Here is a 23,190-nt window from a genome sequence, read left to right as displayed (position 1 = left end):
CAAAAAATAAAAGTGGAATACTATGAACTGAATTTCACTGGGTGAAAATTTAAGTCTCATAATATCGGTGCTAGAGAAATAGTTAATTCTCAAATGTTGGGGGAAGAGAAAACGGATTCCACAAATTAGACAGTTATCTATCAAAATAAAAAATGTAGACATCTCTTCATCAGCTACTCAGCTATCAAAGCTTTACATATATATTCACAGAAATAAAATATAACTTCAATCTGAATCAACAGGGGACTGGTTAAATACTTACAGTATGCTATATGATGAACTATTATACAACTGTTAAAATAATATGAGAGTTCTGTGGGTGCTGATATAAGATCTGAAATATATTATTGAATGAAAAATTCAAGGCATATAGAATGACATAAACCTTTTGTGAAAAAAATTTTTTTTATTTTTTATTTCCTGAGAGACAAAGAAAGAAAGAGAGAGAGAGAAAGAGAGAGGTGGGGGAGGGGCAGAGGAAGAGGGAGTGAGAGGATCCCAAGCAGACACCAAGCTGAGCTCTGAGCCCAACATGGGGCTCAATCTCAGAACCTTGAGATCACGACCTGAGCTGAAATTAAGAGACGCTTAACTGACTGAGCCACCCAGGCACCCCCCAAAACTTAATTTTATACACACACACACACTCACATCTCTTGGTGTCTAGAGATATAGTTTCTTTTCTGGAAAGATTCCCAAGCAATTGTTAACAACTGCAGCTTGGTGGAAATAGACAGGTGGTTGGGGGTTGGGGGAGGGGAGAAATACATCTGTGTTTCATTTAAACCTCTCAGTACTATTGGAATTTTTAAAAATGTGTGCTTGTATTACTATAGAATTGCTTTTAAATGTCAACTGTGTTAACTAGTCAGCGGAATTACAGCTCATTTAAATTTTTTTTATCATTTTCTATAGATCCCGAAGTACATTTTAAAAATCTCTATCCATTTGAAAGGCAAAACAAAATATAAAGTTTTATTTCTTGCTTTAGATATTTGGCCAAATAATCACTTTCATGACTAATGTAAGTCATACAGTCTTCCATCATTTATGTGTCTACAAAGAAAACAAGCCACAACCAAATCAAACAAACAATCCTGCTTGCTTGCCTTTTTTTTTTTTTTAACCACAGCACTTTATTTTCCTCACACAATGACATATTGCTAGGGCCTAATATTCTCACATGACAGTAGAAATCACAATCTGTTGTCATCTCTTAAAGAATTGAGGGTTGTGTGCAAAAAACCTTACATAAATTAAAAGAATGAATAAATTTACAGGTATAAATGCAAACCATTTTCCAACTCAAGGCAATTAACAGCCCAAGGTGTTCTGGCAGGAAAACATCGGGTAAGAAAGCAAAGTGGGTCCTGAGGCTCCCACCTTCCCATCCCTGTTATCCCACTGGACCTGTGAGACAGAAATGGCAGCTGGTTCGGGACTCTTGTCAGCCTCTAGAGAAATCCTGGAATAGGCAGCTCTTAACACAGATCAAGAAACTCACACAGGGGACGCCTGGGTGGCTCAGTGGGTTAAAGCCTCTGCCTTCGGCCCAGGTCATGATCTCAGGGTCCTGGGATTGAGCCCCCCATTGGGCTCTCTGCTCAGCAGGGAGCCTGCTTCCTCCTCTTTATCTCTGCCTGCCTCTCAGCCTACTTGTGATCTCTGTCTGTCAAATAAATAAATAAAATCTTAAAAAAGAAAAAAGAAACTCACACAGATCAAGAAACTCAGGGTCTTGCAGATTCTCCAGTCAATGGGTTTTTCTTCCATAACCATGTTCTCAATCTCAGGCACAAAGTGACCCAGCCAGAGGCGCTAAGGGTTTAAATCAAAGATATGTACTGGGTATTAAACATATACTAAGGGAACAGTTAACTTGGATACAAGGTCAAGATCAGCAGCAAGTTCCACAATCAGTGCTGATATCAGATGCGAGCTTCAAGGACACACTTCTTTCCAAAGCCTTGTTCCAGTTTCAGGACGCCGGCATGAGGGTATACATTGACCAGGGCAAATGCATACTCGGGAATTCACTCATGGAGGAAATGCTACGCATCGGCTCCAAATCCGTTTAAAAGCATTTGCAGTGCACAACGGAGGGGCCTGACTCAACATCCTCCTGCTTGCTGATCCACATCTGCTGGGAGGTGGACAGCGAGGCCGGGAGGGCGCCCCCATCCACACCCAGGACTTGCATTCCGGAGGAGCGGTGATCTTGACCTTCATCGCGCTGGGCGCCAGAGCGGTGATCTTCTGCATCCTGTCGGCAATGCCGGGGTACACGGTGGCCCCGCCCCGCAGCACCGCGCGAGCATAGAGGGCCTTCTGGATGTCCACGTCACACTTCCGATGGAGTGGAAGGTGGTCTCGTGGATACCACCGGACCCCATCCCCAGGAAGGAAGGCTGGAAGAGCGCCTGCGGTGATTACCTGCCTTGTAGGGCAGCTCATAGCTCTTCTCCAGGGAGGAGGAGGACGCAGCCGTGACCATCTCCTGCTCGAAGTCCAGGATGACCGAGCAGAGCTTCCCCTTGATGTCACACACGATTCCCCGCTCGTCAGCGGCGGCAAAGCAGCAGCCACACTGGGAGAGGCTCTTCATAAACTAGTCGGTCAGGTCCCGGCCGGCTAGGTCCTGACGCAGGATGGCGTGGGGGCAGGGCGTACCCCTCGTAGATGGGCACAGTGTGGGTGACCCTGTCCCCAGAGTCCACGACAATACCAGTGGTGCGGCCAGAGCCATGCAGGGACAGCACAGCCCGGATGACCACATACATGCCTGGGGTGTTGAAGGTCTCGAACATGATCTGAGTCATCCCATAGTTGGCCTTGGGGTTCAGGGGGCCTCGGTCAGCACCACGGGGTGCTCCTCAGGGGCCATGCGCAGCTCGTTGTGGAAGGTATGGTGCCAGATCTCCTCCACATTGTCTCAGTTGGTGACAGTGCCATGCTCAATGGGGTACGTGAGGGTCAGGATGCCCCGCTTACTCTGGGCCTCGTCGCCCACGTAAGAGTCCTTTTGGCCCATTCTCACCATCACGCCCCAGTGTCGGGATCACCCGACGATGGACAGGAGCGCAGCTCGCGGGGGAACCATCCCCGGCAAAGCCTACCTTGCACATCCCGGGGCCAGAGTAGATGGTGAGCGCAGTGATCTCCTCTTCCACTGGGGTCGGTGGAGGACGACACGGAGGGCCCTTGGCGGGGGAACGCGGGGCGCCAGCCGACTGGCCCAGTGAGACAGCTCTATTCTCTTTTTGACAAGAGAATGTCATTTACTAAAAATCCGCTCAGTTTTCTCCTTGGTCCTCTGAAAGCAGTCTTTGTAGAATCCTTGTAGTTTTATTATTTCTTTAAGCCTTCCTGCAGTTTTTATCATTTCCTATAGATTTTGCTTAGACAGTTTTCCTCAAAGACTGTGTTATTACACTGAATAGACTAGAACATCTACAGATCCCTCAGGGTCTAAGGCACTTGAAGTTCCTGTGTTGTAATAAAATTGCCTTTTTTTGCTTCTTGTAGTCCTGGGAGTTAAGCTTTATTACAAGTGAAAATATTCTGCTAGTCTCAGGTCAAAGAGATAAAGTGTTAATATCCATACTCTGAAACTTAGCGCCATAGAACAAAACTGTCTTCCTACTTCTGGAAACAAGCTCAAGACTTCCACAGATATCATGCACCAAAAGTTAGATAAGAAAATAATTTCCTTTTTTCTGTTGTGAAAAGACATGAGAGAATTGATTTTCTGGTTATTAGAGTTAATATAATGTTTATCTCTGTGCATGAATAAATACATTGAGCAATTACACGAATCAATGCTGCAAGTCAACGAATGAGCCACACTGTTGTAAAATCAATTCTTAATGATTTTATGTTTTCACTTAAAATGGATCACTTGGAAAGACAATAAACAAAACCCAAACTCACTTGTAGTTACCATCATATTAGTCACAAAAAAGTCCAGGCTGCATTATACAATTTTAAATGGCGTTCCCAATTGAACTCACCCTTACTATGTCCCAGCATAAAAATGCAGAATGTACTTATTTAGAATTGAGTAGTACTCATTGGAAAATAGATTTCTGGCAAAAGCACAAACTATGTGTGGTTCCCATAGAATTAAACAAAAATAGATATCGTTCAAAATAACAATAAGAATCCCATGGGACTGACTAATAAAAGATGGCTGGCACAATTTGAATTCCAGTGTAAGGGCTACGGAGAACTTTAAAAAATTGGTAACACGGTGGAATCATTTATCATTCTTCGCAACTATCACTGCCATGTTGGAACACTCTTGGAGACCAGGCCTTCAAAAAGAGCTCAGGCTACTGACACACTGGGAGAAAGAGGTTGCGTCTTCTGTATTTGGGGTTTCAACAGTGACAGTGGGCTATCCAGACAACACAGATGTAAGCATCCTGCTGATTACAGCAAGATCAACTTCTGGTTTAATTTGTGCTAAAGTTTCTAAAATGTCATTCCACAGATCAGTCGCTTTTCTTGCTATCAGATTCTCAAATAATATAATCATAATATAAGTTCTTTAAGGTTTTTCAGATAAGGATGAAAATTATCAGGGCACCTGGGTGGCTCAGTTAACTGTCTGCCTTCGGCTCAGGTCATGATCTCAGGGTCCTGGGATTGAGCCCCTCGTTGGGCTCTCTGCTCAGCAGGGAGACTGTTTCTTCCTCTCCCTCTGCCCCTCCTTCTTCTCATGCTCTCTCTCTCAAATAAAACCTTTTTTTAAAAAAAGGGTGAAAATTATCATGTCATGTACCATATGATTGCATTCATATGTGGAATTTAAGAAACAAAACAAAAAACAGACTTTTTTTTTTTTTTAGATTTTTTTATTTACTTATTTGACACACTCAGAGAGAGAGCACTAGCAAGGGGAGTGGCAGGCAGAGGCAAAAGCAGGCTCCCTGCTCAGCAGAGAGCCCAACATGGGGCTTGATCCCAGGACCCTTGCATGGCTTAATCCCAGGACCCCAGCATCATGACCTGATCTGAAGGCAGATGTTTAACTGACTGAGTCACCCAGGCGCCCCCAATTTTGAGTGTTTTAGAGAGGCAGTTTCCCTGACAGCAGCCATGACTCTGATACCTGCATGGCTATTCAAAGACCATAGAGGTGGGAAGATGGGAGTGCTGTCCACCAGCAGGTGTGAGAGGCCCCTGTAGAGAACTACTCCCTAGTCTGTGGGGCTTGTGTGGACCTGGTCACTTGATCCAGTAACAAAAACAGCAGGGATTTTTTTTTTCTTTTGAAAGGACTGGGGAGTGGGGAATAATCCCATCCAGCCATTTGCAAAGGCAAGCCAGCTAACTAACACTTATACACACACATAAATCGCTTGCATTTTATGCTTTCTTTACTGGAACCTGTTCCTTCTAACGTCTCTTAAAAAACTCTTTCCAGAAAATAAATAGGCACAGGAATCTTTACTCTATTTTAAATGACTATATTTTCTAAGATACATATTCTAAATAAAGGATCTTTCCTGATCACTGAGTTTATTATATAAAAATTTTTACAAAGGTATAAAAATTACAGGGGCACCTGGCTGGCTCAGTTGGTAGAGCATATGATTCTTGATCTAGAGATCATTAGTTCAAGCCCCACACTCGGTGTAGAGTTTACTTTAAAAAAAAAAATCATATAGGAACACCTTGGTGGGTTCAGTTGGTTAAGCCGCTGCCTTTGGCTCAGGTCACGATCCCCGGATCCTGGGGTAGAGTCCCACATTGGGCTCCTTGTCCAGCGGGGAGCCTGCTTCTCTCTCTGCCTCTGCCTGCCACTCGGCCTGCTTGTGCTCTCTCTCTCTCTGACAAATAAATAAATAAAATCTTTTTAAAAATTATATACATAGCCATTTAGCTATGTTTCTTTTTTTATATCAATTGCTTTTATTGAACACAGTAAAAATTACATGATACTGGAAAGGGTTTGGGACTTTGCTGCATTTATAGTATGCAAAGGGAACTGAAAATTGATATGATAATTTCTTTGTTTTTTAATTTTTACTTATTTTACTTTATTTTTTTAAAGAATATATTTTTTAAAAATTTTATTCATTTATTTGACAGAGAGAGAGAGATCACAAGTAGGCAGAGAGGCAGGCAGAGAGAGAGGGAGGAAGCAGGTTCCCCGCTGAGCAGAGAGCCCGATGCAGGGCTCGATCCCAGGACCCTGCGATCATGACCTGAGCTGAAGGCAGAGGCTTAATCCACTGAGCCAGCCAGGTGCCCCTATTTTACTTTATTTTTGAAACTCCACTATAATGGCCCTTATGGTAGACTATGTTCCATCAAAAATAATGTGACTTTTAATCTTTCAACCTGAAGTACCCCAAGTGTCCTTTACAGAGTGCAGTTGGTTTCCTCACAAAGATTAGGGACCCTCAATGGTTAGGCTTTTCAGGGAAACAAAGCTGTGCAGACTGCTCCATGGTTTGGGGAGGGCTCCCTGTGACATTAATCCACAAGCTTTAACAAGGATTCAACGTAAGACAAAGAAGCCCATGACATACAAAAAGGGCATGTTACTAATTAAGAGACTGTGTTTCCTGGATAAAAGGAAGAAGGGCAGTTTCATACCTAATGTTGCCTTGGTATTTCTTACCATAATCAATTGCAACTGTGTAATAAAAATTTCCCCTTGCTTTCTTTATAAAAATCATCCTGAGAAAAGACAGTGACCCCTCTCAGCCCCTGGCTTCTATTTTAATAGGGTATGATGTCTCCACCCTCACCAAAATGGGCTTCAGCGTGGAAACTTGTATAACTGTTGTAAATTCACATTAGGCCCAACTCTTGAGGCAGTGCTAGATGGGACAGGAAGAAATGCCTCTGCCACTCAGCCATTTTCCCTGACATACTCAAGGACAAGTAAGATTTCTCTAGGGCTGTAAGGAGGCCATCTGCCATGTTAGTGGGAACTCATTGGGGCCAGCCTTGCTAAAGGCAGAGAGACAACCAATTAGGGTAGATGATGTTCTCCCTGCCTTCCCAAATTCCTTCCCACTGGGCTAGCTGATGCCTGAAATTCTCTGATCAGAGTTTCATCCCTTACTTTCCTAATGAGGATACTCCTGAGAAAGAAAACATATCAAACTTCGGTTTATTTTCTCTTTTCTGTCTCTTTGCAGGAAGGAGTTGAGCAAATTGTTTCTTGAAAGCAGTGTAATAGAGAATATGGCTACTGCGGAAGGGGATAAGGAGAAAACAGAAGAGGGAAAACTCTCTAGCCAGCTTCTCTTGGGCCATGTGGAAATGCTAGGTCCCTTCATCCTGGGAACATCCGCACCATTAATGGAACAGTAAAGAGTCCTAGAACCAGTCCTTTAAAGGAATTAGTGTGTTAGCTAGACTGGTAGATGAAATGTCATTTTCTCCAAGTCCTCCACAACTAAGTTGTCTTTTGCTCAAGATTCTGATATAATGACTCACATCCTAGAGGCTTTGGGAAGATATCCCTATGAGATAGTCTAAATTCTGAGTGCGGTCATTGTATCTAAAACCCTTCTTGCTAGAAACACTGCAAAACAGAAGCCAGCTCATCTTCCATAGCCCCGCTCAACTGTTCTTAAGAAACTGTATGCTGATAAATTCTTTAGCACTGCTATTTTTCTCTTTCACGGGTAGATCAAGGGCTTCAAGGTCCAAGCTCTCCCGCTGCCCTGTTTCCTTCTGTCTTTATCAGAGTGACTGCAACACAAGCTCTGGTGGTGGAAACTCTGATAGCCCTCCCTATCTTTGCCCTTCTTTCTCTCATTCTAAACTTAAATGTGGTCACCCCTTTCCTTTCAGAGTCACCTACGGGAACATGATAACTCAGGCTATTTCTCTGCTGTAATGCAAAAACCATGTTGCAACCACTGCAGTAATTCCATAGTATTTGAAATTATCACTCAGATATATGAGAAGGTTCACATATATCACTCAGATATATGATAAGGGGATACCTGCTTAAAAAAAAAAGCTCTTTTAACAACATATACTATATATGCATATATATATATATCACATATAAAATAATATATAGTATACTGTATACTTGACTGCTGCTAAAAAGTAGACCTTAAACATCTCACCACACATACACACAAGAAGTGGTCGGGGGGTGGGGGGAATGGATGAAGATGGTCGTTAGGTACAAAGTTCCAATTGGAAGATGAGTAAGTACAGAGCAAGTAATGCCCAACATGATGACTATAGCTAACCCTGCTGTAAGGTATATTAGAAAGTTGCTAAGAGAGAAGATCCTAAAAGTTCTCATCACAAGGAAAAAAACTGTCACTATGTGGAGATGAACATTTACTAAACTTATTGTGGTGATCATTTCACAATACACAAATATTGAGTCGTTATGTTGTATGCCTTAAAATTATGTAGTGCTGTACATCAATTATATCTCAATAAAACTGGAGGGAAATAAAGGTAATGTGTGAGATGATGGAGATGTTAACCAGCTTTACTAAGGTACTCATTTTGCAGTTCATATATATATCAAATTGTCATATCACACACCTTAGCCATATAATGGTCTACGTCAATTATATCTTAATAAAGCTAGAAAAAAAAAATCCCTGGCTATTTCTATATTGTCGGGAGTGCAAACAGTAATAATAATCCAGTTCATGCTTGGACAGTGGTGTATGTGAGATGTTCTTTTGCTATTTTTCTTATTTTGCTCAATACTTGCATATAAGCGAAGCTGACACAGTTCACAGGAAGCTGGAGCTTCCCTCTACGCTCAGCCAGGAGCCTAGAACAGACGCCATTCTCCACGGAACCAAACACTTCTGTGGCTACTCTGGAGCTTAGTAGCTTCGGATTGCAACGTGGCAGCTGAAGAAGCCTGTGGACCCCCAGGGCCGGTTCCTGAGAGCACCTTCTTTCAAGTTCCTCCACTTTGACTCCTTTTTATTTATTTTTTAATTTTTATTTAAATTCGTTAGTTACAATATAGTGCAATATTGGTTTTAGAAGTAGAATTTAGTGATTCATCACTTACATACAACACCCAGTGCTCATCACAACAAATGCCCCCCCCCCTTAATGCCCATTCCCCATCTAGCCCATCCCCACCCACCTCCCCCCATAAGTTTGTTCTCAGAGGTTAAGAGTCTCCGGAGGGCACCTGAGTGGCTCAGTCAGTTAAAGTGTCTGCCTTGTGCTCAGGTCCTTAACCCAGAGTCCTGGGATGGAGCTTTGTATCAAGCTCCCTGCTCAGTGGGGGCCTGCTTTTCCCTCTGCCCCTCTCCCTCTGCTTGTGCGTTCTCTCTCATTCTCTCTCTCACACAGATAAATAAATAAAGTCTTAAGAAAAAAAAAAAAAGAAGAAGAATCTCTGTGGTTTGTTTCCCTCTCTTTTTCCCCCCTTCCCATATGTTCATCTGTTTTGTTTCTTAAATTCCACATATGAGTGAAATCATATGGTACTTATCTTTTCTCTCCACCTTGATTCCTACTGAACCCCCTCCTCCCTCAGTCACTCAGTTTATCCTACCCTGGATTTCTAGAAATAAAGTCCCTTCAGTTTATGACCTGACTATCTCTAGAAACTAAGCGTTTTGTAGACATTTTCCTATTCAACCCCCGGCATTTCTAATAGATCTACAAGAAACACAGTTGCATTATTGCAGCAAAGCAAATATGGTGCCTAGAGTCTAAAATATTTGCATACAGCAGCTGATAACACTGCTGTCACAAGGAATCAAAGCCTAATCCATTAAAATATGATTGCCTCATTTCTTTAGAGCCCCAGATTTTTTGGGTGTGCGTTGTGGTGGAAGTATGAAGAAATGTTCCTTAGTAAATGGGAAAAAGTAATTTAACCTTTCTGAGAAAATTCAGCAAGCGTGAGATTGTCATAATTAGAATCAGTTGTCGTTTCCAAATTTAGGTGACCTTTTTGAAGTGGAGCAATTGAAGTCTAATTGAACACAAAGAAGTTAAGTTTTCATTCAAGAACCAATATCTAAATTCCAAAATTATTTCAGTGCCAAGGCTCTGCTTACTTTAAACTGGAAAAAAAAAAAAAAAAAACCCTAATAGGGGATTTTTAAAGCCCTGGACGAACACACTGAAGTATTTGATATATTCTCACAATGAGCATGTTCATGATTTTATCAGCTACTCTCAGATGTCAAAGAAGTAGAAAAAACTTGGAAAGTAAAGTCACTGATAATGGTGGCTGCAGTTAGTTGTAGAACAAGTGACCACATTATTTAGGGAAATAAAAATATCCAGTACCAGACTGTCCCTTTCATTTGTGACTTAAGGGTGGGGTGGGGGATCCCCCAGTGGTTTTTTTAGCCCAGTACTACCTTCAGGAACTCCATGGAGAGGATTAACAAGATCAGGCTGCCAGAAGCAAAGCAAAGAACTCCTCAAGACTGGTGTGTCCCTATTCACCTAGTTCCTCACCCTAGGACAGTTTACTGGGCTTACTGTTTACTGGTTTAAGAACAATAATAATTCTTGTACCTAACGCACTTTCAAAACACTCACCCTTTCTCACTTTGTCCTCACCCAGCTCATTATCTCCATTTGCCAAATGCAGACACTACTCCCGCCCTCTGAAGTCCAGGCTGCCACCTCTCCTCAACCACCATGAGATGCTAAGATGAGATACAATCCGTATTCACCGCAGATCTGAGGAAAACATCTGTGCTCCACCCCAGCCCGGCCCTCAAAGCCACCACAGGATTCGAGTGTGGTTCTCGCGGGGGTGGGGGGGTGGGGTGGACAATCCACTCAACCTCTAGGGTAGGGATAAAGGGCAGAGGGTTCTGGGCCATCCTGTCCCCCAGGTCCCACCTTCCCAAGCTGAGTCGCTGCATCAGATGAAAACAGAATGCGCACTGTTTTAAGTCAACGCCTCATTTCAGCCGCGCAGAGTGCACGCGATCAAGCTCGCTGCTGAGTATGTATATTACAGCTGTTCCAGCCCATACTGGATCGGTTGCCCGGCAGAGCCCATTATGACGTCCGCCATGAGAAACTTACATTCTGTCTTTAAAACGTCCAATAGGGATTAGTTCCACCCTTGCCCTAAGCTAAAATGAGACATAGGAGTACATTTTGTAGATCAAAGAATGCCAAGATAACTATGCAGTGGGTTTCAGAGAAATGCATCTCCACTTTGAAAGCGAGCCAGAATTCGTATCTTACCCTCCTGGATTGGGGGAGGGGGGCGGGGTTTCTTTACCAAAGCCACATAAGAAACCTTAAAACTTTCTCTAGAAAATTCCTAGTTTTTGTTGAAGTGGTGAAATGTGAAACTCATGTATCTATCTATGGGAAATACATGTTGCTTTAGTAAACCAGATTCGTTGGGATAGCTACATGGCCCCCAAGTGCCCCAGAGAAAGCGGTTTTCCTATTTCATGAACAGGTGTAGATTTCTGCCTTCCACTATGGCAGTTTTCATGCTCTGATTTCAGAGTACTTTGAAATACTATAGTTATCACTGTATATTTACAAAAAGGAGACTGGAGCATAAAAAGATGGACCAGCACTTAACAGTCAGTGATTCTCAAAAGTGTGGGCAGGGGATGCTGTGAGCCCGGAGTCTTTCAGAGGGTTATGTCAGGTCCTTCTTTTTCCAAGCACATGTCTGCAGGTGGCAGGATTTTCTTCATCTATGTACTTCAACAAAAACGACACGTGCCAACTGGTGTCAATACAGAAGCAGATTGTTGAAACCAACTGCCTTTTGTTAGGCCAGACATCAAAGAAATTGGCAAAATGGAAAACAATGCCATTCTTCCCGCCTAATGTGTTTTGGCTTTGCAAAATACTGTTATCTGTCAAAAAATATGTATTTAGGGGCGCCTGGGTGGCTCAGTGGGTTAAAGCCTCTGCCTTTGGCTTGGGTCGTAATCTCGGGGTCCTGGGATGGAGCCCCGCATCAGGCTCTCTGCTCAGCGGAGAGCCTGCTTCCCTCTCTCTCTATGCCTGCCCCTCTGCCTACTTGAGATCTTTGTCTATCAAATAAATAAATAAAATATTTTAAAAAATATGTATTTATGTTAATATGTTACAGGTCTTTATTGTTACTTTAAAATGAAATAGTATTTTTTAATTTCTTTTTTTTTTAAGATTTTTTATTTATTTATTTGACAGAGATCACAAGTAGGCAGAGAGGCAGGCAGAGAGAAAGGAAGGGAAGCAGGCTTCCCGAGGAGAGAGCCCGATTCGGGGCTCCATCCCAGGACCCTGGGAACATGACCCGAGCTGAAGGCAGAGGCTTTAACCCACTGAGCCACCCAGGTGCCCTCATTTTTTAAATTTCTAATATGGCAAACAGCAATAAATAAAATTCATATAACCAAAAGCTCTTTGGAATCCTTGATGAATTTTTTAAAGGAATCTTGGCACTAAAAATTTGAGATTTGGGTGAAAGAATAAAGCCTTCATTAGAAAAGCAAGTCAAATCATATTATCAAAAGATAATAATAAGGATGGATTTGAAATTAAAATGAAGATCACTGTTTGTAGTTCACTGTTATCAAATTTAAAAAAAAAGATATTTTCAATAAAAGTAAGAAAGAAAATAATGTTTTAAGCAAAAGATCCATATGCAAGGACCAAGGAATATGGAAAAACAAAAATCAGACAAGGGCCCTCTACACCTGAGACTTTCATAACAACTTGTTTTTGAAGGGGAATTTGGGTGTATTTGCACTATGGGCTAATAACAAAATCACTGGGAAAGAAGAGAGTGTTGTTAGCAATGTAAGTATTATGGATAGATCAAAATATAGGTCTAAATCTGTCAGCTAAATTAACATGAGATCTCAGGCTCATACACAAATCGATTTTAATTAAAAAACAAGTCAGGATGCAACCTGTTTACTAATTATGAATTGGTTAAATAAAGTGATACACCCTTATGGTACATATTTAGCCAATTATGTTCTAGAAAGAACATTTAATAACTTAGAAAAATGTTCACAAATATAAAGAGCAGGTTACAAAACAATATTTAGAAAAATATAAGTAGGAAAAGAGGAGCGCTTGGGTTGCTCAGTCGGTTAAGTGTCTGACTCTTTTTTTCAGCTCAGGTCATGATCTCATGGGGCATGAGATTGAGACCTACATGGGGCTCCCAGAGAGTCTGCTTGAAGATTCTTTCCCTCTGCCCCTCCCCCATTCTCTCTCACTTTCTCAAATAAGTAAGTTTATAAAGAAATTATTTATTTCAGAGAGAGAGACGGAACACAAGCAGGGGGAGGGGCAGAAGGAGAGGGACAAGCAGACTCCTCACAGAGCAAGGGAGCCTAATGAGGGGCGGATCCCGGGACCCCGAGATCATGACCCAAACTGAAATCAGATGCTTAACTGATGGAGCCACCCAGGAGCCCCAATAAATAAATCTAAAAAAAAAAGAGAGAGAGAGAGACAGACAGGAAGGCTATATACCAAAATGTTAATATACGTTATCTCTGAATGATGATGTGATTATTATTACTTTTTTTGTATTTTATTGTATATTTAAATTTCCCCCCAAATAATAATAACAGCAATGATAATCCAACAACACATTTGTTTTTACAGAGCTATCTAACATTCTTGTTTTCTTCGTGCACTGGGCAAGCTGGAGCCATCTCTCCCCAGACAGGCCACACCCACTGACTCCTCCCTGGTTTTTAATAAATAACCCCAGGAAGTCAGTCCCTTCCTTCCCCTTCCAAGAGCCATAGGAGCACTCTGTTCTGCTTTTGAATTCAGACACTCCCGCATGTGCTAATTGATTTTATTCTGTGAATTTAGAATCAGGTAGTTGGGAGCCTCGTGAACTCTCCCCGAAATAATGAATGCAAATTAATGTGAAAGTATATCCCCAGGATTTCCTGTAAGAACCTTTTATTACAGTGACAGTGAGGAGTTTTTACAAGTACTTATCATAAATAATGTATTGCCTCTGGTGGCAGGCTAGATCCCTTACGTGACTGTTACTATGGGAACATCAATGTCCATATACAGTTTAATTCTATTCCCAGAAGCTGAAGTGAAAGTCGGCATTATCTTAATGTTACAGATGTGAGAATTTAGGCATTCAAAAGCTAAGTAGCCGGCCCGGAACCAACAACAAATCAGAGGAAGAAGAACTGGAACGAGTCTGTTGACACCGAACCCAGGACACTTTTGGCTAACGCTGGGAGTCTTCACGTCATGTGTGTGGTGGGCTTGGTTTCCATGGACTCTCCTGTCCTAGGGTAACTCCAGGGGAGCCTCTCACAAGCCTAGGGTGGGCACCAACAGTCTTGTTACCTGGAGGCACTTTACAGGAGGAAGAAGAGGATGCCCCAACAAGGCTCTGAATTACCCATAGGGGCGAAAATCAACAGACAAAGGCACTCGCCTTTGACCCTTACTTTGCCCAAGTAGGAGAAGCCAGGGCAAGCGGGAAGCAAAGGGATTTATGTGTGCATGAAAGAGGATGTGCTAAGAAGCACTTAGACAAGTCAAAGGAAGGCTGATTCATTTTAAATAAATGTGGCCCAGGGAAGAAAGGCGGTGTTCATTTAGATGGAAGGCTAAGGAGTTTTCAAAATTGTCACAGGGCTGGAGTGACAACAGAGTAATTTTTCTCCTGCTGTCCTCATTTGTCACAGGGGAATGATGACCCTTCCCCAGCTCACTTTCTGATCCTCTGTTTTGGGTACAAGGGAAAAAAAAAAAAAAAAACTTTGAAAAGCCCCAAAAATCTACATAGGGAAGGTCCTCATTTTATGTGGAAGTGATAGGTCTAGGAAAACAAATTTACAGTCATATGACTTAACAAAAGAGAATTACTCTCTTAAAAATTGATATAAAAATCTACCCTCTCATCCCATCACTTTTCATCCCTTAATATTGTTTAACAATCCCAATAAATAATAATAATACTTTACATAAATAACAAATTATTAATAAAAAAGACTCTAATACTTATACCATGACACTTTTTACTTCTGGTCTTAATGAAAGAATTATAGGTCACTCGAAACCTGGGGTCAATGAATATTTTCTTTAAAGGGCCAGATGGCAAATATTTTAGGCTTTGCAGGTTATACAGGATCTCTTTAAAAATGTAAAAATCATTCTTAGCTCAGATGTACAAAAATGCAATTTGCCATCTCCACCCTAAGCTATGGCAGCCAATGTAAGAGCCATAAAGGACAGGAGGGCAGAGCGGACAGGCCACCCATATCCACCTCCATCATTTCCACAGACTTAGTCTGTCCTGTTTTCATTGTAGCTCCAGCCCCTCAAATGGTGCCTAGTGGCCACTAGGCCTAAATATGTGGTTGCTGATTCGGTAAATGATGCTGGACTCAGAGGGCTGGAGTTGGAACGCGTTGAAAGTCTGCCATTGGCGTTGATTCTTTTCTACTAGGAATCTGAGTGTTGAGAGTCCACCATAATATGCCTTTGCTCTCTCCTGGCCAACAGGAGTATTATCAATAATGAAACAACTAAATATTATGGCTTATAGCACAATAGGTCCTACATGTATGAGTATCTCAGTGGAAAAATGGTATAAAAAGGGAGTTATGTAACAGAGGACTCTTTTACGTACAAATCATCCTGGATGGAGGAACATAGGTATTTCCTGATGGAGTGGAAGGAAACTAACAGTTCCTGAGCCAATTTCATGCTAATGTGTTTAACACATTATTTCATATTATCCTCATACGTCATTGCAAGGTAGAGGATGTTACATTTTATGGGTAGAGAACTGAGCTCAGGGGGGCTAAATAACTTGTTCAGGCTCCAAAAATAGATACGTACCAAACAAGGATTCACTTCCAAGCCTGCCTGGCCCCAAACTTCAGGCTCCTTCTACTCCACCTGACTATGGTAAGGGTGGTATTTTTAGTTCTACCAACAATTTGCCTTGTGACCTTTGAGATGATCACGTCACCTCATTCATTAGACAGAAATATAAATGGCTACTCATCTCTCAGTGAGTCGAAAGAATTCATGAATGTTGCAAAACCAAGCACACAGCACTACCTTGCACCCAGTAAATATATGCCTAATTTGAATTATGTTGAACATCTGAATTGGCTGACACCCAGGAGGAAGGAGAAAAGACTATGAGGAGGAAATGTCTGCTTTATCACCCGAGAGGGAGGAGGAAAAAGTATGAAATGTAATTCAATGATTATGTAGACGGGGGTATAGGTTCAGGCAAAATAGATGCAAGGCAGGACCTAGAGAGTAGAACTTGGGTTTCTAGGAGAGCTAATGTAGACATTGCATTGATTTTCAAAGGATTTTTGTTAGGAACAGAGCCTTTCTTCTGAAACCTTATTTTGAAGCCCAGTATAGAAAACAAATACAGAGCTATTCTTAGCCCTGCTTTCTGGTTTCCATGGTGTCCCCTAAGGAACTTTTATAGAACCCCTCAGGCCAGCTCAGGGCATGGTTTGAAACTTCCTGGTCTTCTGTCTGCCTCCTCGCTCAATGCCCAATCAAATATAGTATTTACAATTGATGAAGGGTGGCTGTTCCCTTTATCCTAATAATGGTACCAGAGATCTACTCTGGAGAGTGTAGCTGCTGGTTGTCACATTCAGGGGTGGGGGTGACTGTAGGCCTGGTCTGATTCAGGTTTCCAATTATGGAGTCAGGAATATGTCTCTCTCTGTTTTTGGATACCGTGTTCTCTGTGAAGATGCCAGTTCTTTCTACTCAGGACAGAGATGGCCACCAACAGTTTCGGACCTCTATCATCCCTGGTATCTACGGTCTCAGGAAAAAACAACTTTTGGTTCATAGCACAAGACCTCTTGAAGGATCCATCACCATCAGTCATGTGCTCATCCTGACAGTGCAGTTACTATGGGTGGAGTCATTCAGAATTATGATCGGCCAGTCCTGGCTGATGCACCCACCTCTAGAGTCAAGAGGGAGGCCAGTGCCACCAGCACACATGGATCAAGAAGAATGGGAGTGAAGGGTGATGCCCCAAAGTGACACTGAGCACAGAAGAACATAGGCCCCGTCCAGTGATCAGAGACATGATCATGATGGTAAGCAAGCCCAGGATCGGGGAGATTGCATTGACTGGGTTGACCAAAGTACTGATATAAGATAAAGGTAGAAGTAGAATTCAGGAACAAACAAGCTAAGATAAAAGGCGAGAGATGTGTCCCGTTAATGTGGACCTGCTTTTCCACAGGGGAAGAAAGATGTCTTCAGTCCCTGAAGGGAAGGCAAGTCGACTGTGAAGCTATCCAGAAGACTATTTGTCATCAGGCTAAGATGAAAAGTGGTCAACAAATGTCTGCATGAGGAGGTTGTGTGGGAACTCAGATTATAAAGTCACTGGGGAAGACTTCAAGAGACATTTTTGCAGTGATTCAGTTGCCAAGGGTGAGAGGGCGGAAAAGAGCAAGACTCAAGCCTCAGGAGTAGAGAGATTTCTTATTTATTTTGGACACAGTATCCAGAGAGAAAGATTTTGAGTGTTGACTGGACACAAATAGCCCTGAGTCAACCAAAGAGAAAGACGCATCTGTGGTAGTGTGGCCCAGCAGTTAGATGTTCCAGTTCTGGAATCAAGTAGATCTGGGTTTAAATATTGACTCCTCCCCCATGGGTGGTATGACCTAGACACATCACGTATTCTCTCTGGACCAAGGCTTCCTCATCTGGAAAATAAGGATGTTAATCGCTTCTAGTTCATGGGCTTTTGTGATCTAGGATTAACAGAGATAACATTTGCAGAGAACTTTGTACAGTGACCAGCATATAAGTGTACATAAATGGTGGTGTTCTCAGGATATAGAAACAAAATGGCTGCTGGACACAAAGCAGATATTGTATAAATGGAACAAAACATGTAGCCTAAATCAACTAAGTGAAAAATTGAATTGCCTCAGAGGAAAATAGCTGGAAAGAGAAGGGAGAGCAGACCACTGCAAAGAATTATCCAGGATACCTGATTTTATTTCTTACTTGAAATAGATAAGTTATTGCAGTATATTTTTTCATGCATGCATTCCAGAACTTTTCGTTAAGAGCCAGTAAGTGTTAGGCACCATGTGCAAGCTGCCAGGGATATAAAGGAGAGGTTAAAACTCCCAGCCTTAAAGAGCTCACAGTCTAGAAGAGGAGAGAGAGAAGAACATAAATGGTATCAGAACAGCATGGTGAGAACGATGTAGGTTTGCTCAGAGTGTGTGAGGGGAGCAGGGCAGTGAGCAACTGATTCCACAGGACCTTCTCTGGCTCCAGAGGGCATTCAACTATGATCTGTTTTATACGTTCATGCTGGAGGTGGAGCTCAGTAATATATAGCCTTAGAAGGTCATATCTACAAACAAAATTGGCAAATGTTAATAATTGTTGAAGCTGGAAGATAGGAATTCTTCTCCACTGTTCTCCCTACTTTTGAAAATATGCATTATAGAACTTTTTTCTTTTTTTCCTGAAGTATAACTGATACACAACATTACATAATTTCCAGTGTTCGACAGAATACTTCAACAAGTCTCCATGTTATGTTGTGCCGTGCTCATCACAAGTATAGCTACCTTGTGTTGCCATACAACACTGTTACCATACCACTGACTCTATTCCCTGTGCTGTACCTTTCAACCTTGCAACTTATTCCATAATTGGAGGCCGGTACCTCCCACTCCCTTCACCCATTTTGCCTATCCCCCCATCTCCCTAGAGCTTTTTGAAATGGCACATGAGACCTAATTTCTCAGAGCCAGAAAAGAACAGTTAGGCAAAGGAGACCTTGGCAGCAGCCATAACCAGGAACTTACAAACTGAGAAAAGAGGAAAATTGTGCTTCACCTGATGTGGATGGAGGAGTAAATGGAACAAAGCAAGGGGCAGGAACCTGGGAAAGACAGTGATAGCAAGGGGAAAGGAATAGAGATGGAAAGACAAATTGGAGCAAAAGGGAAAACGTATAAAAACCAGGAACTCTGAATACCCACTTACCAAAATAAATAAATAAATACAAGGAAAGAAGGAAAGGAAGGAAAGAAGAAAATATGCTGAAAACAGGTTGGGGTGAAAGAATTATAGAGAAACTGAATGACAAAGGTTAATGCACAAGTAAAAATATTATCAGAGATAGAAAGGGATTAGGATTCTGTTCCAAAAGAGGAATCATGAAAACAGAAGACAGAAGGACACCCCATGAGGAAACCAAGCACAGTGGGAAAGCCAGAGTTCCAAATGAGCTATCCAGCAGGATGTTGACTTAAGGTGCTGCATTTTAAAGAAAATTTTCAGGGTGAGGTTAGGGGACTTTGGGGAAGATCCACATATATAAGTTCATTCTTGACAAGTTCATAAATTCATTTATTTGTTCATTCATTCATTTCATCAAATAGTTATTAATCTTGTTTTCTGGCAATAAACTGACCTGTCAATCACATTGCCTAGAGCCTAACAATGGAGACGAACAATGAAACAAGCAATTCTACATTATAATGAAATGTGACCAATGCCAACAAAGGTCAGGCACTCATGGGGTGCCTTCATTCCCATGCAGGGTGTTTCCCCAATTCCGGGGTTGGCCCTTGGGATGTTGTAGGTACAGAACCATGATCTGCTTCCACACCTACATCCACCTCTTGGGGATGGACATACCCTAACCAAGCTCACAAAGGCATAACCACCAGAAGGCCAATTTACTGACTTAGAATAAGAAAGATGAAGATGAACGATTTGGGTATTTGCATTCTCTGATGAGCACATTCTTTCATGATAGACATATCAAAGTGAGAGTCAGATTACCAATCCAAGATTACTCAGAGAGAATGGATTACAGCAAAGGAGGGGTGAGCTGGATGACCTTAATGCTGAGTGTCACTTCTAAGTCATTTTCTGCCTCACAGAAGATATTGGTGTTCATGGATCAGGATACCATCCCTCCGGTCACTGCTAGAGGAGTTGTCATATTCTATCTTTTTCAATTTCCTTATTATAGACTCCCCTACTTTTGTGTACACATTCATTCTCCAGACATGGTACAATATAATTAACTGAATGTAATCTTTCTTAGATATAATCACAATCCAGTCTTGTCCCCACTAATGTGATACACAGATTACTCAAATTCTATCTGGGCACTCAAAATCTGTTGGGTTATCTCTACGTAAGTCTGATTTTACCAATAATGTTTTAATTATTCCTAACTTCTTATTCAAAGTGTAATTTAATCTCATTTTGTGCTACCTATTTTCCATTCATTAGATCTATCCTCTAGCCAGCTAAAGTTGGGTTTGTCCAATAAATGGGCTATCAGAGATCAGAGGGAAGGAGGGAAATGAAGTAGGGGTATTTGATTCCTCAGTTCTCTTCTTATGGGGTCACTGCAAATAGCCTACTTCTCCAGACCAATGATCACAGCTTTTGTTGCAAGAGTCCTCTCTGTTTCTGAGTTTTGGTAATAGCTCTCATCCTTTTCCCCTTTTGGCCTTGGGGTGGTAACAATTCCCCAGTGTTGCTAGCCCCAACATAACTCACTGTACCTGGTTGGTTTCCCTAAATCCTGCCCACACTATTGTAACAATCTCTTTATTAAACTTCCCTAATTTTCTCTTTTGGACATGCCATCTCTTTCCTCTTGGGACCCTGATATGGGTTGGTGTTGACTTTAAACCCATATGTTACCAATGGGAGGTAAAGGCTGGAGCAAATATATGTAGTCAACTAATTATATAGTGATAGAGACCCAAAGAACTAGGGATTTAATCTTTGGGGCTCTGAAAGAAGAAATGTTATGTATTACTTTCTTGAAAAATAAATGAATGAAATTAAATAGAATGTTGAGTTTAAAAAACAACCTTAAAGAGTGTCAGGTTTCTAGATAATGCATAAAACCAAGGCAAGTAAGTTTCAGTGGCTCACCCACAATTACAAAGTCCCTTAACTACAGAATTGAGAGTAAATTTGGCTTTCTGGTTCCTATTCCTCTGCTACTCCTTTTCCCCTGGGCATACTATTTTGATTCCCTGAAGAAGAAAGCAACATGGGTGTCCTACAAACAAGAATTCTAAAAAAGAAAGGAAGAAGGTGGTAGGTGTGGTGATTTTAAAATATGCCCACAGGGGCACCTGGTGGCTCAATCTTTGAGCGTCTGCCTTTGGCTCGGGTCATTATCCCAGTGTTCTGGGATCAAGCCCCCATCGGGATCCTTGCTCAGCGGGAGGCCTGCTTCTTCCTCTCCCATTCCCCCTGCTTGGGTTCCTTCTCTGCTGTCTCTCTGTCAAAGAAATAAATAAAATCTAAAAAAAATAAAATATGCCCATAATTTCTTTGATAATTCTCCATTCAAGAGGTGGATCTAGATTCCTGTTCTCTTGAGTGTAGACTGGATTTACTGACTTGCTTCTAACTAACATAATATGGTAGAAGAGATGGTGTATTATTTCCAAGACTAGGTCATAAAAAGAAATATGACTTCCTCCTTGCTTTCTCCCTTGAACACTTGCTCTGGGGGGTCAGCCGCTGCCATGTTGTGTGGCAACTCAAGCAACCTTATGGAGAGAAAGCAAGACCAACCGTCAATAGCCCTTCAAGTACACCATCTCGGAAGCAGATTCTCTAACCCCAGTCTAGCCTTCAGATGATTACAGCCCCTAAACTTCAGTCCAGACCCAGAACCACCCCTCTAAGCTTTTCCTGAATTCCTAACCTAGAGAAACTATGAAATAATAAATGTTTGGTGTTTTAAGCTGCTAAGTTTGAAGGCAATTTGTTATATAGCAATAGTTGACTAATAAAGACAGGAAGATGAAGGAAGGCAGAAAAGAGAAAGAAGGAAGATAGAGTAGTCAGAAAAAAATTCTGCTTGTAAAATATTCTTGCATAGCACAGCCAAAAATTGTTCAGAGAACCACTACATAAAACACAGAAGGCTGATGATTTGGAGAGTTGCCGAATCAACATATTTGGAGCATGGAATGTCATGGTTTCTGTATGAATACCAAAAAAAAGTTTCATAAACAAGATGGGATTGGGAGGGAGACAAACCACAAGTGACTCTTAATCTCACAAAACAAACTGAGGGTTGATGGGGGGAGGGGGGTTGGGAGAGGGGGGGTGGGGTTATGGATATTGGGGAGGGTATGTGCTATGGTGAGTGCTGTGAAGTGTGTAAACCTGGTGATTCGCAGACCTGTACCCCTGGGGATAAAAATATATGTTTATAAAAAATAAAATTAAAAAAAAAAGTTTCATAATTTAAAAACTTGCAAAGTGTCACTTTGGTCAGATCATGGTCTGTATGAGCCCAATGTTCTATTTACGATGGCAGAACAAGATGTGGGAAAACATGAGTATTTTTTATGGCACTGATCTCTAAAATCACAATAATGTATTCAACTAATGTCAATATATGTATGTATACAGAAATACCTCTCTTTCTTTTTTTTTTTTAGACTTTGTTTATTTATTTGCCAGAGAGAGAGTACAAGTACAAGCAGGGGGAGTAGCAGCAGAGGGACAGGGAGAACCATGCTCCTCATTGATCAAGAATCCCAATGTGGGACTCAATTCCAGGACCCTGGGATCATGACCTGAGCCAAAGGCATACACTTAACCAACTGACCCACCCAGCTGTCCCAAGACCCTTTTTAAAATATTATTTTCTATCCTTTTTTTTTTTTTCTCTAACACTGCCTCCAAGCTCTGAGGGTTGATTCCTCCATCTAAAATTCCTGTGACAGTCTTTGCTGGAAGATCTGGAAACCTAGAGGCTAGAGGAAACTCTGCTAATTCAGGGGATTAGCAGGGGAGGGAATGGCTAGCTGAAACTATTAAGGCCCCAATAAAACAGCCAAAGTTACAGTCATTACCCATCTCAACAATAGATTCAATCTCCTTGAAGATCAGTTGTTTATCTTATCAATTCTACGGTTTGGGTCTTCACAAAAAACACAAGGGTTTTTTGTTTGTTTTTTAACTTTGTTTTTTAGTAATCTATCCACCAGGTGTGGGGCTCAAACTCAGGACTCTGAGATCAAGAGTCACATGCTCTTCCTACTGAGCTGGCCAGGCACCCCTCTATGAAGCTCTTCTTGCTACATATATATGCCTCCCTCTGACCTCTCTTTCTGTGGCTTTCTGTTACATCTAATACAGGACGAGTGGTCCTCTAAACTTTCTGCTGCAAGGCCCCTAATTGCTGCATCTGATGTTTCGTGGATG

At 41.8% G+C, this 23,190-nt stretch overlaps 1 pseudogene; it reads right to left on the bottom strand.

Moving 5' to 3' along the window:
* Positions 1–2,074: 2,074 nt before the first annotated feature.
* LOC125080364 (actin, cytoplasmic 2-like) lies at positions 2,075–10,923 on the bottom strand (annotated as a pseudogene).
* Positions 10,924–23,190: the final 12,267 nt, after the last annotated feature.

This window comes from Lutra lutra, chromosome 11 (genome assembly GCF_902655055.1).
Source record: "Lutra lutra chromosome 11, mLutLut1.2, whole genome shotgun sequence".
Lineage (NCBI taxonomy): Eukaryota > Metazoa > Chordata > Mammalia > Carnivora > Mustelidae > Lutra > Lutra lutra.
This window is presented reverse-complemented; position numbering and strand designations above follow the sequence as displayed.